This window comes from Mustela nivalis, assembly GCF_964662115.1.
Source record: "Mustela nivalis genome assembly, chromosome: 2".
In the NCBI taxonomy this organism is placed as follows: domain Eukaryota; kingdom Metazoa; phylum Chordata; class Mammalia; order Carnivora; family Mustelidae; genus Mustela; species Mustela nivalis.
The window spans coordinates 154,211,017-154,229,926 of NC_139021.1; the positions used below are offsets into that span (position 1 = coordinate 154,211,017).

The following is an 18,910-nucleotide window of genomic DNA, read 5'->3' on the forward strand; positions in this document are numbered from 1 at the left end:
ACCAGCCTACCTATCCCTGCTGGTCAGGACTTGACCTTAGGGGTCTGTGATTCTTTTATCCTGTCCCACCCTCTATCCCTTGGAATAGTCTTACTTCACAGAAAATCCATAAAGCTGGTGGAAATGAAATAGCTTTAAGCTCACCAGCTTCACCCCTCTTGTTCACGTATCTGAGAAGCAGCTTCCCCCCCATAGCCAATTTCCAGCCTCATAAAGAATCCTGGCCATGGGTTACCCCCAAAAAATAGACCTACCAAGCCTTCCTGCTTCCCAGGTATAACTGGGTGGTCTGGAAATAAAAGAGACACAATTTATTTCCTGAGTAAATCCTTATTCAAACACATGTGGCAAATCTACCTAAAACTTGATCCACAAAAATGAAGGGTGAGAACTAATTTAATTAATCCATGGAGACCCAAAGAATAAGAAGTGGGATACTAACACTTTCAGAAGTCTATACCTTTGAAATTTCTATTCTCAAGAGGGATCCCCACCCATTGTCAGCACTACTCAGAGATGCCCCCAAAGGGAGCATCTTCCCTAGCTGAAGCTTTTAACAATAATTCTCAGCAAAACTGTGTCCCAGGAACCAGTCCTCCCAACAGGGCTAGATCCCAGGACAACTGTTTTTTGTCCTTCATTCCCTTAACCCTGTCTATCTACACATATTTAATAATTTAAAAAAAACCTTTAGGAATTTTAATATTTTAATTAATATTATAATTTATATTTTAACATTTTAATTTCATTATAATAATAGTGACACTTCTTAAGCACTTACTATGAGTTGGGCACTATACTAAGTGCTTTAACTGTATTATCATTCCATCCTCTATGATTCTGTAATAAGAGCACTGTTTTACAAGTGAGAAAACTTAGGCTTAGAAAGCTAAGTAATTTGCCCAGTCATATATAGCCAGTTAAGAAGCAAAGTCAAGATTCATTTTGGATAGTATCCATCAGTGGCACCATGCTATGAAGTGCTTAAAAACAAAATAAATACCAAAAATTCAGGACTCTGAATTCTTCTGCAGCTGGCTGGCACAGTTGACTGAGTGCCCAACCCTTGGTTTCAGTTCAGGTCAGGGTCTCAGGGTTGTGAGATAGAGCCCAGCATTGGGCTCTGTGCTCAGCACAAAGTCTGCTTGAGATTTTCCCTTCCTCTCCCTCTGCCCCTCAAGCCCTCTCGTTCTCTCAAATAAATAAATAAATCTTAAAAAAGAAAAATTCAGTACTTTTGTAAACTGCTGGATAGACACCCTAATCAAGAACCTGGAGTATTCTAAGTACCCTAGGGCTACTGATTGGTTTTTACACCAACGGACACAGCAAGCTCAATTGTATTAAAAACTTTTCTTGAACATCTTCTATAGCCAAAGTGCTTGGAAGATGGTATGAAGAAAACAAAGTGTGCAAGAAGTTGTCCCTGCTCTTAAAGGATTTACATACCTCTGGGGTTTATTTCTAAAAGGCAGCATGCAGACACAACAAAGGGGGAAAACTAATTTCTATAGGGATCTAAAGGAGAAGTGAAACATGACCAGTGTTTTCTTGCCTTTTGCCTGTAGACCTATCCTGTTGGTGGCCACAATATTTCTCTCTTTAGAGCAGTGGACATAATGAGTAACAACAGGTTTTCAACTCAGGTGGCTCTGGGTTTGCATTTTACTGTGGCTACTCACAACGCTAGAGAGTTAGGCAAGTTAATCATTAATCATTTCTCCACCCAGGTTCTGATCCCTGAGGATACAGGGTGGTTAGGATTCTTTTGGTTATAAGTTGCTGAAATCCCAACTCAACTAGTTTAAATATAAAAACACATAGCTTCAGAAATACCTGGACCAGATACTCAGATGATATTTTCTTTTTTTTTTTTTTTTAAGATTTTATTTATTTATTTGACACAGAGAGAGAGATCACAAGTAGGCAGAGAGGCAGGCAGAGAGGGAGAGAGGAGGAAGCAGGCTCCCTGCCGAGCAGAGAGCCCGATGTGAGGCTTGATCCCAGGACCCCGGGATCATGACCTGAGCCGAAGGCAGAGGCTTAACCCACGGGGCCAACCAGGCGCCCCATCAGATGATATTTTCATACATCTGTTTTTCTCTGACTCGATTATTGACTACTTTCTAAGTCAGTCTCTCCTTTCATGGTGGAGAGATATCCATCAGCAGCTCCAATAGGACACCCTGACAGCTCAGCTGTGCCTAACGGAAAAACGGTACTCCTTTTCCAGTAGTTCCAGCTAAAGTTGGGGGCTGATGCTCACTGGCCCAGTGCCCATCCCCAAAGCAATTGTTCTGGCTAAGGACAGAAGGGTCTGATTGGCCAAGCACGGGTCATATGCCCACCCCTAGAACCCATGGGCGATAACCACGTGCAATGAGAGTGAGGCAAGAGTATTTCCCTAAAGTGAAATTGTAGTGCTATTAAAAAGAAAGAAAGGATGTTGAACAGGCAAAACAACAAGTCGTCAGCCAGAGGTGTGGTCTCTGTGGAGAATCTCCATTTAGAGAGCTGGAGTTACTAGGGAAGAGGCCACACCCTTAGATGTGTCTAGAATCCCTTTGCTAAAAGGTTTCAAAGAGTCCTTCCAGCTCTTATTTTGCAAAACGTGACAAAATACAATCTCCCATCTTTGTCTATTATTCATGATGATTCACTGTTACGATTTCTATATACATCTTTAAATGGTGTTCTCTCAAACATTCTGTTTTAAAATATTTAAACTGATATCCTCTGTTTCAAAATGATGTTTTCCCAAGTGAAGTCAAACTGTCAATTCTGATTCCGTGGCCTCCTATCCCTGGGAAATGCGAGCAAGCATTCCTAGATCACATTTTGTTCTCCTGGATGTGTTTCGGCTTCAGATCAATCTTTATCTGGCAAGGGCAGCTTTCTCCTTGCTCTAATCACCTTGAGCTTGGCTTGAAGATTAAAATCTTAGAGGCTCTTTCCTGGCCCAGGACTTTTCCTGACTTAGCTTTTCCACAGGTGTCTAGTCATCAGCTGGAAATTATCATAGATCAATCTTAGCAGAGAAGAGAAGAACATAAAACACTGACTTCTGTTAATAATGGTTCCCAGAACTGGTTTTGCAGCCCCCACCCCCAAGAAACCCCTAGAAAGCAAACTATCTACACAGGTTCCTGGGACCCCACCTCAGGGCCACTGAAACTGAATCCTCAAAGAACAGGACCTAGGAGTTTTTATTTTTAAACATTCTTTAAGTGATTGTGATGTTACTAGCCCATCACCAGTCCGCTTGCTGGGCCTCTACTCTAAATAACCACATTGTGGGGCACCTGGGTGGCTCAGTAGGTTGAGTGACTGCCTTTGGCTCAGGTCATGATCCTGGAGTCCCAGGGTCAAGTCCCACATCGGGCTCCCTGCTTAGTGGTGATTCTGCTTCTTCTCTGACCTCTCCTCTCGTTCTCTGTCTCACTCTCTCTCTCTCAAATAAATAAATAAAAATCTTTAAATACATACATACATACATACATACATACATACATACATACATACATAAATGTTGAACCAAGCAGGGGTATGTCAGGAGCACAAAGCCTGTGGTTACAAAAGTTGGCCAAAGCTTTGGGACATGTTAGCTTTAAGGATCACCTCAAACAAGACATTGAGTTCCTTTTAGCCTTAGTTTTTTCTATATTAGAACTAGATCAGGTCAAAAATCTGTAACTGTTACAATGGAGGAAAACGTGGCTTGGAAATTTGGAGCTTTTGGCCCAATTCAACCACCTTTGTAGTTTTGTGACCTTAAGAAGTCACTTTCACTCCCTGGCTCACAAATTCTTCTCTTTAAAAATTAGTTAACTGGAGTACATGACTTACAATTCTAAGATAGCTGTAAGATCACAAGCCTTAGATAATTCTCCAAACTAATCTGTCAAGATGTACAGTATGAACAAGCTGTTGATCATGATTTCCTGTTGACTTGGGTTTGCTGGGTTGAGAATCTGCAAGAAGCATTTGGTATGTTGGTGTTTAATGGATATGACATTTCACTACACCAAATGGGAATGGAATATTTTTAGCACAGAATTCTCTAAGTTTTAGTAAAGAGGGCTTGTTCTGTGAATGGAGTGTGAAGAAGCAGAGATACTATTTTAAAAGACCAAATATAACCCCCTCCCCATCACAAAATAGTCATATGTGTACATATTTTCACCACAAAGCTTGAAGAGCTTACCCCTTTTTATATCTCCGAAAAGGCAGTATTCCATCTACTTTAATAACTCTACTGGCTCATACACATTCCTCTTGTCTTTATATGGCCTATTTATGATCAATAGGCTAAAATATTGCTAATGATTGAAAGCAATAATAATAGTCATTGAGACTCCTGGATGGCTCAGTTAAGCGTCTACCTTCAGCTCTGACCATGATCTCGGAGTCCTGGGATCAAGTCCCACATCGGGCTCCTTGCTCAGCAGGGAACCTGCTTCTCCCTCTGCCTGCTGCTCCTTCTGCTTATGCTTGCACAGGCTCTCTCTCTCTCTCTCTATCTGACAAATAAATGAATAAAATCTTTTTAAAACATAATCATAGCTACCATTTATTGAGCACTTACCATGTGCTGAACATGTGCTGAATATTTTATATGTATTTAGTCATTCAACCCCTGCAACGATGCTATTATTATCATTTTTTTCTAAAGCAAAAATGGAAGTTCAGAGAGGTGGAGAAGTCTACCTTAAGGCATGCCACTAACACAGCAGAACCAGGATTCAAATCAGGTCTCTCTGCAACCAGAGCCCTAGAGATTGACTTACACTCATATACTTAACTCTGATTGTTATCTGTCAGGATAAACTGAGTTATTTGGTAATACTTTGGTAACACTGAAATCTTATTGGCTTAAAATAATAAAGACATTTCTTATGTATGTTACTAAGAGCACTGTTTTAAGTCATCATAATCTGCATACATTGATACACTCATTGATGGAATAGCCACTATCTGGGAAGTTACTAAGTAACAATATCAGAGGGAAAAAGAGCCAGGGCAAAGTATGCACGACTGCTACTACTGCTTTGATTGGAATTCTTTATCTGATTCTTTAAAAACTGCCTTCTTTTCTTCTCTTTTCATAACCACGCCCAACTGGCTTACTTTATTGGAGAAGGGTACGTGGAGTTAAGGTGAAAAGAGTTGGGACCCGAGGTCGGGGAGAACACCCTCCCCTCTCGATACATGCCCACTGCCTCAAAAAATAAATAAATAAATAAAATAACCAACTATGGAAGAGCAGAGGAGACAGCAACTGAGGATGGGGAACACGGAACCCCGGGGCAGCAGAAGAGACCATGCATGTGCTGGGAGGTCTCGAGGCAGTGGCAGTACGAGTAACGTGAGTGGGACTCTTCCACATAGATCTATGTAAATCTAGAAAGAGAAGTTGTTCGCTTTACCTTGCTCTCCCCTCTGCTCTGAGCTCCTTGCTACAGCTCCAGCTCCTGTTTCCACACGAGGGCCAAAGGAAGAACATGGTGAGCAAGTCATCACCCAATGTGATCAGACCCATGCTTCCATAAGCTTCTGAATATTCAGTGCTGTTACAGGACCATTTACGTTTTCACTGTGTGCCTAAGGGTCCTTCTGCATCTGTTCCAGGATAAGCCGCATGACCGGGTCACTCGTTATCTGCTGCACCTGCAGGCTCTCAGGTGGGTTGTGCTAGGACATCATACAGTGTTGGTAACCGTCTGCCTCCTTAACTGTTGGAGTGCAGATCTAAGGCCTTAAGTGTTTCTAACTTAACGACATCCCTGGCATTCGTATAGTCTTTCGTGTCCTCTAGCGCAGCTGCTTGCCGAGTGTAAGCAGCAGAAGAGGTTGGTTCCAGATGGATGCGTTCCTCACAGTCCTTGAGCACCAGCCGAAACTCCAGGAGTTTGGTGTATCAGGCAGCTTGAGTGCTGTACGATTTGGCATCTCTTGGGTTCTGTTTGATGGCTTCTGTGTAATACTTCATGGCCTGGGGAGAGTCCCCTTTCTGAAAACATTTATTCCCTTTGTTCTTCTCCTCCAAGGCCAGGTCAGGGTTTACTTAAGCCAGCCACTCTTGGTCCTTGAGAATTTTCTCCACCTTTTGGCATTTTTTTTTTTTAAAGATTTAATTTATTTGAGAGAGAGAGAGATCACAAGTAGGCAGAGAGGCAGGCAGAGAGAGAGGTGGAAGCAGGTTTCCCGTTGAGCCTAGAGCCCAATACGGGACTCGATCCCAGGACCCTGAGACCGTGACCTGGGCCGAAGGCAGAGTCTTAACCTACTGAGCCACCCAGGCACCCCCCTTTTGGCATTTCTTCAGCACATCTGGGGTTCAGGGCTCTGCCAAAGATTTGTTATAGAAATAGATGGAATCTTTGCCCTTTTCTTCTTTGAAGTAGGAGTTGCCATCTCTGGCCACACCACCCTGAACTTGCCCATTCTCGTCTAAAGTAGGAGTTGTCGATTTGAGCATAAGCTTTGGCAGTCTGTCGACAGTCTTCTCGGTTTTCACGCCCCACCTTGATGGCTTTCTCAAAAAGCTCCTGGCATTTACTGTAGTCGCTCTTCTCGAAGTACACAGCTGCTTGACTGGTCATGTGTGGGTCATACTGGTGGGATCCAGGTCCTTGGCTCTGTCATAGCGCTTCAAGGCTGTGTCAAAGTCTTGTCTTTGGCCTCACTCCCCAACTCTTTTTCTTTCAGTGCCTGCTTCTCCTTCGCTGCAGGATCTTCTTCTACTGGCGCGGGCTGGGTACCCTTTTTGGGAGGAGGTGATGATGGCGCTGTTGCAACTCCTTCCTCCTCATCCGTGCTGCCCAGATCAACTCCCAGGAGGACACTGAGAGTAGTCATGATCCAGGATCTTACAGATTGGCATCCAGGTCAGACGGCTTGTTTCATAGTTGTTCTCTCAGTTGCTGGTAGGTAGGATCAGTGAGCAGCGTCCTTGTCCTGGGATCACCCACTGACTTCTGGTACAGACTGGACATGTTGAAAGGATTCATGAAATTCCTCTCTGCACAACCGGGCCTCCATATTCTGCAAGCCCCCTTTGAACTGAGCATTATTTGCTTCATGTTTTCAAAATTCTTTGTAGGTTCCCTTGGCTTCTTCAGATCAGTGTTAAGAATTCAAAAGCTGCTGCTTTTTTGCGAATAGCCCTTGCCCCAGTCAGGCTTTAAGTCAATAGTTTTGCAACCATCCTCATAAGCCTTCTAGTAGTCAACTTTCTTGATGTAGGCTGCCCAGCAATTGCTGTAGAGCATGTGGTTCTGGGGATCTAACTTGCCTCAGAGGAGAACTATAGCATCGATGTAGTCATCGATGTTGCCAGCACTCAGGACCTATGACCCTTCTCTTTTAGCTCATTGACCTACTCCATAGTCTGGCCCAGAACCCAGTTGAATCAATTCTATCCACTCCATGTTCTCAACTCTTAAAAATTATTTTAATTTCATACTTTGATAACTTTTTTCAAGGGAAGTTTCCCCCAAAGTAGAGAGATTAAAAGGGCCTAAGCCCTTGGAGTTGTAACTGTTAGTTTGATGAAGATTCTACTGTCTTGTCCTCCTAATCTGAGGCCAATATGCTGTATCGTTGTCAGTGACATGAGCCCGATGGCCATATTTGTAATATTTACACTGGAATGGGGCAAAGTGCAGACCACTGATATATACACACATCTGCTAAAAGGCTCCTCCAAGACAAAGAAGAAAGGTTACATGGTAGGTGGATTCTCCTAGAAGTACAGTATAAGCATGGCACTACCAGCCTACATTGGTGTGCTAAGAAGGCCTAGAGGGGCCAGTGCAAGACTCTGAGGAGGTCTACAATGTACAATAAATTTTGGTAGGTATTACTGGTCCCTGATGACCCAGCACATTGGGCCATCTCAACCTAGTCTCCCTTATCTTCAGGATACCTCATTTCACCTCTATTAGCATCTTTCCAACCTTCTCCCCTTCACTTTCAGTTGAAAGGGTCAACTTGATGCTGACACTTGAGATTTCTGCAATGCTCAGCTACTGCCTCATGGATGCTATAGTGGATGAATCATAACAATAACAATTATTATTATGCTATAGAAAGAGGTTTCCTCTTTAGAGGCTACCAAATAGAAACTATCATAATATGTGGGGATGAGGTCAAGAGATATCACCGTCTGATAACAGACTGAATGAGTCAGGGCATAGTTGATGAGCTCAGACATTTCCTGGACATATTTCAGGGCCCTTCCCAGAAATAACCCATTATCCATTGTGATGGGTGCCAGAATCATTCTCCCAGGCACGTTAGATAAACTCTACGTGGAAGCTGCTGGCTCCATGCCAGCCTCCTTTATAATGAGAGGGTTTAGTATATCTTTAATAATAAGAGGGATTGCAGAGGAAGAAGGGTTGGAGGATAAGAATTGCAGCCTCTTGGGGCGCCTGGGTGGCTGAGTGGGTTAAAGCCTCTGCCTTCAGCTCAGGTCATGATCCCAGGGTCCTGGGATCGAGCCCCACATCAGGCTCTCTGCTCAGTGGGGAGCCTGCTTCCTCTTCTCTCTCTGCCTGCCTCTCTGTCTACTTGTGATCTCTGTCTGTTAAATAAATAAATAAAATCTTCAAAAAAAAAAAAAAAAAAGAATTGCAGCCTCTTGGGGAGAGGGACAGGACCCTTTGGTTAACAAGAGGAATATGCCCACTGTGGCCAGTAGAGGGCAGCAGAACCAGACTACTCCAGCAGGTTGCCCCTGTGACCCTATGATCCTGCGGCAACTGCTGTGAACATCAGTGCTCCGGGAGACCAGGACCACAAAGGGTAGTCCCTAAAAAGGATACAGCTAAAGTGGAAAAGGAAGTTTGGGGAAAGAGATTTCCTTCCCAGTGATGATATTCTTCCCTAAAATCAATCCATGGTCCAGCCTTCTGGAAAATGAATCTTCCAAAGCCTGGCCATTCCAAGAGGACAGTCAGAATAGAGATTTTGATCATGCAAAGCTGAAGACTAGAACATAAACTCCTAATGTCTCCATCAAGATAGAAACAATTCATTAAATTCAGCCTGAAACAGTCACTCATGCTTCCCTATATATGCCCCAACAGATTTACCCTCGTATTGCCTGTGCCACCAATGTCCACCACCTCCACTATAAAGAGCGATAATATAAAAACCTTGCTCTCATCTTCCCAACAGAGGTCCTGTCTTCCATCTTCTTTTCCAGAAGGTCAGTGTTCTTACTCAGAGGGTGGTGAGTATAGGCAATATGCTCAGAAAGGGTCTGCTTCATTGCCTCCTGTTCTTCTTCGGTTAAGCCAGAGATGACTGAGTATAGTTGAATTTTACTGCCCTTGAAAAATAGCAAGACTCCTTACACTTGCAGAGATAGGATCAAGGACAGCATACCACTAAAAATTACTGCTAATGAGATGACTGTCCCAGAGGGTTGGGGCAGATGCTCAGATGCTTAAAGGAAATTGTGGCTAGTTTTGCTATCAAAAAATGTAAGTCTATCGAGGCAAAAATATTGATGTCAATGTAGTTCCAGTCCTTCCCCTAGCCCTGGAAACTAAAGAAGGTTCTGCCTTTTTCTTTTCAGTTTCTTCCTTTCTCACGGTCCTCCCAGCAGGCTCCTGTTTTAGGGTCTCTCGTGAGGCAGAATTGGGAGGAGAATAACTCAGAGAAACTCACAGATCAGTCTGAAGGAGGATGTCCAAATCTGTGTTTTAGAAGAGAGAGGCCCAGAAGCAGCTGTGGAAGGGGAGTGGGTGGGTGAGGACATGGGGATTCTAAGAAGTGTTTCTGTGAGTTACAGCCTTTCCTGACATGAAAAAAAAGAAATGGTGCTCGACTGTGTTCATTTGGTGCAAGTCCTCTTTGAGAATGAAGACCCTATGAATCATAATTCCAATAGAATTATGGAAGACACTAACATAATTCTGTCTCTTCCTTTGAACAATGATTTGCATAATTTGAGTAGGTTATCCTGTAGCTCATGAGGAGTGTGGAAAATTACCTAACTCACAGAATCTCAGCATACCAAAAACCAAGCAAATCAAAAGCCAAAAATACTTATCAAAACCCTCTCATTTCTGATCTTCATTTCCATGTTGTTGCACCTAAAGCTTTTAAGAATCATCTTTGCTGCTTGAAAACTATTGGAGATATTTCCACTCCATCGCTCTTGGAAAGTTCTTTTTTCTAGGGACCGTTAGCTTTACTATCTCTTTACACAGCTTGAGGCTGTCCTCTAAAAGCTCTCGCTATGACCCAGACTGACCAGGCTGATGCCTTCTTATAATGATGCCTCCCCCACATGACAGCCAGTGATCTTGGTTTGGTGACTTTTTTTGTCCTTTTCACTTCCATAATTGAAGGCATTTAAAGAAGAATACAGTTGCTGGGTGTTATTACAGATCCAAGGCCCAAAGGCACTTAATCAATTAAATGTTACATGTGGATTTAGGGTGACACCTGAGTAACAGGCATGGCGACAAGAGTGGCTTTTCCTTCTTAAAAAAGGAAAACAAACAGAAGAGGTAACATTACCTAGAGAAAATCTCCTGGTTACAGATAGAATTTTGATATCTGAGCAGCTGGGATTTCCTCTCTCTCTCCCAGATTTTTTTTTTTCACTGGAGGAAGATGAGGGCAGAGATAACTGAGAGGAGCTGGAATTCACTGGGGAAATTATCTCAGAAACCAGCTATGGATGAAGGCACCACAGAAGCAGGTCCCCATGTAACCATGGTGACAAGCAGAGGAAGGAAGTGGTGGGAAGAGGAGGGAGCAAAGAGCCAGTGCAGTTGGAGGGCAGGAGGGAAGGTTGGGAGGGGAGGGGACACCCAGGTCAACATGGTGAGTGACAGGAGCTTTTAAGCTAAATTCAGGGTGTTGTTGTTGTTGTTGTTGTTGTTGTTTTAAAGATTTTATTTATTTGAGAGAGAATGAGTGAGAGAGAGCATGAGAGAGAAGGTCAGAGGGAGAAGCAGATTCCCCAAGGAGCTGGGAGCCTGATGTGGGAGGAGATCCTGGAAGTCTGGGATCATGACCTGAGCTGAAGGCAGTCACTCAACCAACTGAGCCACGCAGGCGCCCCTAAATTCAGGTTTTTAAAAGAAGAAAGAATTTGTGACTGCAATTAACTAGGAAGGCAGGATGTGTGTTACATTATGGATTCCTTTTACATTTAGAAAATGCTTTAAATGTTTCTAGAGTTTAGCTATTTTAACAAAGCGAGATTAGGAGGGAACAGTGGAAAGTTGTGGTTGGGTTGGGGTGGGGTTGGGGAGGATTGGAGGAGAAAGGAGTGCACACTCAGAACTACCCAGAAGCCCAGAGACTGCGGGCATCTAGAGTCAACACAGCACCCGGCTGCCTCCTGGTGGCAGCTGTCTTCCAAGAGATTCCCTTACCGAGGCTGAAGTGGAAAAACCAACCCCGGAAGTACAGGATGCCCACAAGCAGCAAATGTAAATACAGGATGTCTGTTAATTTTGCATGCAGCAAATAGTATCTTAGTAGGCTTATGTTCCGTGGCAACCCACTAATTAAATGTCTTCTTGTTCTCTCATCCCCAGTATGTTTAAAAAAGAAAGGAGAAAGACAAGGAGGGCGAAAAGGAAGGGAGGGAGGGAGAGAGGATCTGAACATGCCATGATTCTTTTCTATTTACTGACACACACTCCATTCCTGCTCGCTCCTCTCTCTCTCTCACCATCACAGAACTTCCCCTAACTATTTCCTACTCAGTGTCTTCAAGCAATCCCATCAGAGCAAAACCACACACAATCAAACCAAACCTCTCTGATTCCTACAAGCTCAGGCTGTCTTTTCCTGGCGACTACCCATGTGTGACGACCTCGCCTCCTGCCTCACCTGGAGCCTTCACACTGACCTCACTAAGCGTTCTTGCAGCTGCCAGTTGCTCCTGCGGGATCCATACCCGTACCAGTTGACCCCACCTCCGAGCTCCCTGAGGGCACTTTTCTCAGGTCTTTTTTTTTTTTTTTTTTTTTTAAGATTTTATTTACTTATTTGACGGACAGAGATCACAAGTAGGCAGAGAGGCAGGCAAAGAGAGGGGGAAGCAGGCTCCCTGCCGAGCAGAGAGCCCGATGTGGGGCTCGATGTGGGGCTCGATCCCGGGACCTTGGGACCATGACCCAAGCCAAAGTCAGAGGCTTTAACCCACTGAGCCACCCAGGCGCCCCAACTTTTCTCAGCTCTTTGTCCATGATTAATGCACAACTCTTAAAGCGCCCACCAATTAAGTGGCAGATATCAATAGATTCCATCACAGCAATATTTCAAAGAAGTGTTTTACAAAACAGATTGATTCTATGGCTCAGCAGTGGTACTGATGTTCTCTGATGGACTTTTCTCACTCATGCCTCCTCAGCTCTGGCCCTAACCAAGCACCACTACAGAAAAAAAAAAAAAAAAACCCACAAGAAAAGAAATGGGTTCACACATCATTTGGGTTACGGTGCTAAAAGCATCCTGTATTATTTGAGGATTTGTGTGTTTTACTGTATGGATGTCACAACTCAGTGAAAGATAAAATATTAAGTGGGCCGCCCACAGTAATTTATAACCACATCATCCCTTTTTATTCCTTCCTAACAATGATCAGAATCTAGTGTTTATGTTGATTCATTTACTGCCTGTCTTCCCCCTCGATCAGAGTTGGCAAAATGATGACCCATTGTCCAAATTCAGCCACCATCTGTTTTTGTAAATTAAGTTTTATTGGAACTCAGCCATGTCTGTTCATTGACTATTGTCTGTGGTTGCTTTTGGGCTACAACAGCAGAGCTGAGTAGTTATGACAGAGATTTCGTGGCCCCACAAAACCTAAAATGCTTACTATCCAAGCAAAATTTGACAACCCCTGACATTTGACAACTGTAAGTTTCATGAGGGTAAGAACTGTGTTGGTCTTGCTCGTCTTTATCTTCAGGGTCCAAACAGTGCCTGGCCCAAACTCAGCAACCCTTCAATAAATGTTGGCTCCCCATTATGCCTTCTGCCAACTTACCCCTACTGCAGTCTCCTAGTTGCTCATCAGAGCCTGGATCCTGGCCAGGTGCCTACAAACTAGAGGTTCTTGCCATCTGCCATCCCTTCCTAGCCCTGCCTTCTTACTCTGTACCTCCAACTGGTGCTCCTGAAAAGTGATCTGATCACAACCCACAAGCCCACACCACAAATCTTCCTCTTGTTTGTGGCCATCAGAACCATGTTTTGTAATCAACAGTTACATGGCCAATCCATTCTTTATAATCATGAAGGCATTCCTATTTAAAATTTCATTCTTTTATGATTCAGCTTCTTGACAACATACTTATTTAGGTCTTTTTCTATTCTAAAAATGATATACAAGTGTAACATAAAATTTTGGAAATACAGAAAATAAAAGGAAACATCACCAAAATACAACCACTTTCATCATTTTGATGTAGTTTCTTTCCATTCTTCTATCTTCCTGAGTTTCTTTCTTTTTGTTGTTGTTGTTGTTTTTTGTTTTTTGGGGCTTTTGGGGGGTTCTTTTTTTTTTTAAAGCACACTTGTTTAAAACAACAAAAAATGTCTGAAGGCAATTTTTTTCTCTTGCATTATAAAAGCATTTTTATATGCACATTCTTTGTAAATTATTATTTTTAGTACCTGCACAATATTACATTGAATGAGTATACTTATGAAATGTTTCCCTATTGTCAAAAAACACATTTTTTTTAGATTTTATTTATTAATTTGACAAGGAGGCAGAGAGGCAGGCAGAGAGAGAGGGGGAAGCAGGCTCCCCACTGAGCAGAGAGCCCTATGTGGGGCTCGATCCCAGGACCCTGAGATCATGACCTGAGTTGAAGGCAGATGCTTTAACCCACTGAGCCACCCAGGAGCCCCGTCAAAAAATATTTTTAATATATCCAGATTTTTATAACCCCCCCAAAAATTATGAACATCTTTATCCATGTAGCTTTCTTTCCCCTACCTTTTGGATTAACTCCTCAAGTCAGATATCCAGAAGCAGAATTACTAGATCAAAGGATTTTGTTTTTTTGTTTGTTTGTTTTGATACGCATTGTCATCATCACTTTTTAAAAGGCATAAAAATCTCTGGATAAAGTTCTCAAAGTAAATATACTCATAATCTTCTTTCCTGTACCCCAAATCCATAAGAATGAGATAATATATTAAGATATATATTTATACACTACTCTCAAAACCCAAGAGAAATATCTCAGTGGCTCAAAACAGAGAGTAAAACTTAAACAATAAGGAAAGTGTTAAGTCACAGGAACTGAAGATGGAACTGGAGCCAGGCAGGCAGGAGTGGGGTTAAATACCTCCTAGAAAAAGCTAGAATGCACCTTCTGTAACAAGAACCTGAGCTGGGCTTCCCACCCAAGAAAGGTGGGTGATATCACTCCATCCATGCATCTAGAATTGTTGCAGTAACACACTACTTACTCAGGGCCAGTGTCCATAGCAGAGTCCCCTTCTGGTCTATACCATGTGAATAGTAGAGAATTGTCTCTCCAGAAATGGGGAGTGCTGAGCTGAACTACAAATATATGACATTGTTTGAATCGGGTCAACCTATAAGACCAAGGCTAAGGCAGCTAAGAAATTACCTCACAGACAAGGCAGGTATAGAAGAAAATTCCCACACAATATGGGATTTCCAGGAAAAGTTTAAAAACACGTTTAGGGGGCGCCTGGGTGGCTCAGTGGCTAAAGCCTCTGCCTTTGGCTCAGGTCATGATTCTAGGGTCCTGGGATCAAGCCCGCACCAGGCTCTTCGCTCAGTGAAGAGCCTGCTTCTCCCATTCTCTCTGCCTGCCTCTCTGCCTACTTGTGATCTCTCTGTCTGTCAAATAAATAAATAAAATCTTTAAAAAAATAAAAATAAATAAAAACACACTTAGTACAATAAAAGTAGTCACAAAAGAGAGATTTATATCCTGAGGTGACAGAGATACAAGAATCTGAAAAGAAGTTTGAAATGAAGCTGTCTGAAACCTTCAGAGAAAAAAACAAGATAACATTAATAAAATAAATAGGATATTCTAAAACTGGAATAGGTAAATAATGAAAAGAATATTAAAAAAAAACTCATCCACCTCCCCAACCCGCACTTAAAAACCACACCAGTCCTTAAAGGAACTGTACTTCACTACATTGACAGAAGAGGGTGATCTTGAACAAGCAATGGCAAATTACTTTATATCCCATGACAAGAAATTAAGCACCATAAATTCACACAAAGCTACTGGGGGGCGGGGGGGAGAAAACAACTAAGATAAAAAATAGCTCAGCTGAAGAAAATGTTTACCAAAAATCAACCACAGAGTAATCACAAAACACAAAATTCCAAATGGAATTAATATCCTTAAATAAACCTCTGAAAATATGAAAAATTACCTTAAATCAGAAATTCAAAATCCAAGAACAGAAATGGACAAAGTGATAGATGATAGATAGATAGATAGATAGATAGATAGACAGATTGATCAAAGTTAGGTAAGAAAAGACAAAATCATCTTAGGAATGAAAGCTCTATTACAAGTACCCAATGGAGAAGAGACTCAAATGAAATTTTAATAGAGTATTGAGGAGTGGCAGGAAGATAAACAAGAAAATGAAATACAATAAAGAAAGAAGTAAAAAGATTCAGAGAGAAAGTGGTTGAAATGGAAGACAAAAAATTAAGGATATAGATCATCCTAACCCCTGAAGAAGACAAGAAACACTGGAATAAAACTTGTATTTAAACCTACAATCCAGGGGCACCTGGGTGGCTCAGCCGTTAAGCATCTGCCTTTGGCTCAGGTCATGATCCCAGGATTCTGGGATCCAGCCCCACATCGGGTACCCTGTGAGGCGGGAAGCTTGCTTCTCCCTCTCCCATTCCCCCTGTTTGTGTTCCTTCTCTCTCTGTGTCTTTCTCTGTCAAATAAATAAGTAAAATCTTTAAAATAAATAAATAAGTAAACCTACAATCCAAAATGGAGCCATATACCATGTTCAGGTACTGGAAGATTCAACATTATTAAGATGTCAGTGTTCCTCAGACTGGACTATAGACTTGTCTATGAAAAACTCTTTGTTTCTCCTTTCTTCTCATACTTAAATTCAGTGTTGGGTATTAGAAGTGTGGCTCTGTTCCAACACCCACTAACTCTCCAATACCAGCTGAGTGTCCTATAGCTCAACTCAGTTCTGTACTACCTGCAGTTAGTTAGCATTAGATCCACAAATTAAGAGCTCAGTACCACAAGATTGTCCCCACTTCCGATGCCTATTTAAGTACCAGATTATCTCTTATACTTCTGACCAACAACCTGCTATCAGGGTTCCTGTAACTCCTTCCTCAGGTATGATAACTTGCTGGAACAGGTCACAGATATCAGGGAAATACTTACGATATTTAGTATATAACAAAAGACATGATCAAAGACACAGAGGAACATCCAGGTAAAGAGATGCATGGGGCAAAGTCTGGAAGTTTCCCATATGTAGGGAGCCCCTGTCTCTGTGGAGTTGGAGTATACCACCCTCCCAGTACATGGATGTGTTCGCCAACCCAGAAACTCTCCAAACCCTATACTTTTGGGATTTTTATGGAGGTTGTATTGTGTAGACATGATTGATCATTAATTTAATCTCTAGCTCCTTCCACTTTCTCAAAGAAAGGTGGGCAGGGCTGGAAGTTCAAATCTTCTAATTGCGGTTACATCTTTCTGGTGACCAGCATGCACCCTGAAGCCATCCAGGAACCCACAAAGAGTCACCTCACAAAAATACATTCCTATTGGGGCACCTGGGTGGCTCGGTCAGTTAAGCAGTTAAGTGTCTGTCTTTAGTTCAGGTTATGATCATGGAGTTCTGGGATCAAGCCACATTAAGCTCCATGCTCAGCTAGGAGACTGCTTCTCCCTCTCCCTCTGCTCCTCCCCTGGCTCATGCTCTCTCTCTCTCTCTCTAAAGCTCTCTATCAAATAAATAAATAAAACCTTTAAAAAACAAAACAAAACAAAAAAACATTTCTACCACCCAGGAAATACCAAGAGATTTAGGGGATTTATGTTAGAAACCAAGATCAAAGACTAAATGTTATAGCAGAATATGCTACTTGTGCTCTCAACACTTAAGAAATTGCAAGGGCTTTAGGATCTCTGTGCCAGGAACGAGGGACAGAAATATATATATATATATGTATATATATATATTTTTTCCTATTATTTTACAAGACTCAGTATTGTTAAGATATCAGTTCTCCCCAAATTGAAATATGACTCAATCCCAATCCAAATCTCCATAAACTTTACTGTAGGACTTGATAAGCTTATTTCTAAAACTCATACAGAAATGTAAAAACCTAGAAAAGCCAAAACAAAAGAAAAGAACAAAGTTGGAGGACTTACAATACTTGATTTTGAGCCATAAGCAAGAAGAGTGGCATTCAATAGGATATCACCTCATATCTGTTAGAATGGCCATCATCAAAAAGATAGGAGATAACACATGCTGGCATGCATGTGAAGAAAAGGAAACCCTTGTGCACTATTGATGGGAATGTAAATTGGTGCAGCCAGTTTGGGAAAACAGTACGAAGGTCCTCCAATAATAATAATAATAATAATAATAATAATAATAATAATAATAATGGAGAGAGAGAGAACTACCATATGATCCAGCAATTTCACTCCTCAGAATATATCAAAAGGAAACAAAAACACTAACTTGAAAATATATCTGCACCTCCATGTTCATACCAGCATTATTCACGATAACCAAGACATGAAAACAGCCTAAGTGTCCACTGATGGATGACCGGATAAAGTCGTGGTATATATACCCATACAATGGAATATTATGTAACCTTAAAAAAAGAGGACATTCTATCATTTATGACAACATGGATGGACTTAGCATTACCCCAAGTGAAATAAGTCAGACAGACAAATAAATACTGTAAGATCTCACTTATATTTGGAATCTGAAAAAACAACCAAACTTACAGAAAAAGAGATCAGATTTGTGGTTACCAGAGGTGGGGAAGGGAAAAGGAGGGTTTGAAGGAAGATTGTCAAAAGGTACAAACTTTCAGTCATAAGATAAATAAATACTAGAGATATCACTACAACACAATGGCTATAGTCAGCACTGCTAGATGATGTATAGAAAAGCAGTTAAGAAAAGTAGTGTTGGGTCGGCGGTTCCGGGAATGCAGGAGGAACAAGAGAAATGACCGCTGGGGCTGCCATCTTCCAGTCCCCTTCCACCCCCCTTCCTTAACCTTAGACTCTCCCGCCAAAAGGGTGTACACCCAGGTCACATCTCCATAGGTAACCCGATACCAATGCAGGAAACAGGAGTATCAGGAGCCCTCACCCCATACCTTCTGATCACCAAATATGGATGTGAGCCCATGCCCTACCTTGGCCCGAGTCCACCCCCCCCCAACTTCCTCCCAGTGTGACTTCCCCCACTCCCCTTTCCAGAGTCGAGGAACCTCGCCTGAGGGTGCCCACCCCTTCCCAGCGTGACTTTCCTGGCTCCCCTTCTCCTGAGCCCTGAAACTTCACCAGAGGATGCCTTTAATAAATCTTGCCTTGCGCCTACCTCACCTAGTGTTGTGTTTACATCGCCTGCAAAACCTTACAAGTAGAGCCTAAGAGTTCTCATCAGGGAGATAAATCTTTTTCCTTTCTTTTTATTGTATCTATGAGATGATGGATGTTAACTAAGCTACCGTGGTAATCATTTCATGATATATGTAAATCAACCATTATACTGCATACTTAAACTTCATGCAGTGATGTATGTCAATTATTTCCTAATGAAACTGGGGGGGCACCTGGGTGGCTCAGTGGGTTAAAGCCTCTGCCTTCATCTCAGATCATGATCTCAG

General features: G+C 42.2%; 1 protein-coding gene and 1 pseudogene across 2 annotated transcripts in view; both read right to left on the reverse strand.

The window, feature by feature from the left end:
• Positions 1 to 18,910, reverse strand: part of LOC309859371 (uncharacterized protein) — a gene marked incomplete at its 5' end in the record, with an annotated part of 202,471 nt that overhangs the window by 48,239 nt on the left and 135,322 nt on the right. The gene's annotated exons all lie outside the window — the stretch shown is intronic.
• Positions 5,530 to 8,263, reverse strand: LOC309859370 (stress-induced-phosphoprotein 1-like; annotated as a pseudogene). The gene is made up of 5 exons: positions 8,165 to 8,263; positions 7,163 to 7,378; positions 6,441 to 7,088; positions 6,308 to 6,409; positions 5,530 to 6,103 (listed from the first exon to the last, which is right to left on the reverse strand). The product of its transcript is annotated as a stress-induced-phosphoprotein 1-like (transcript).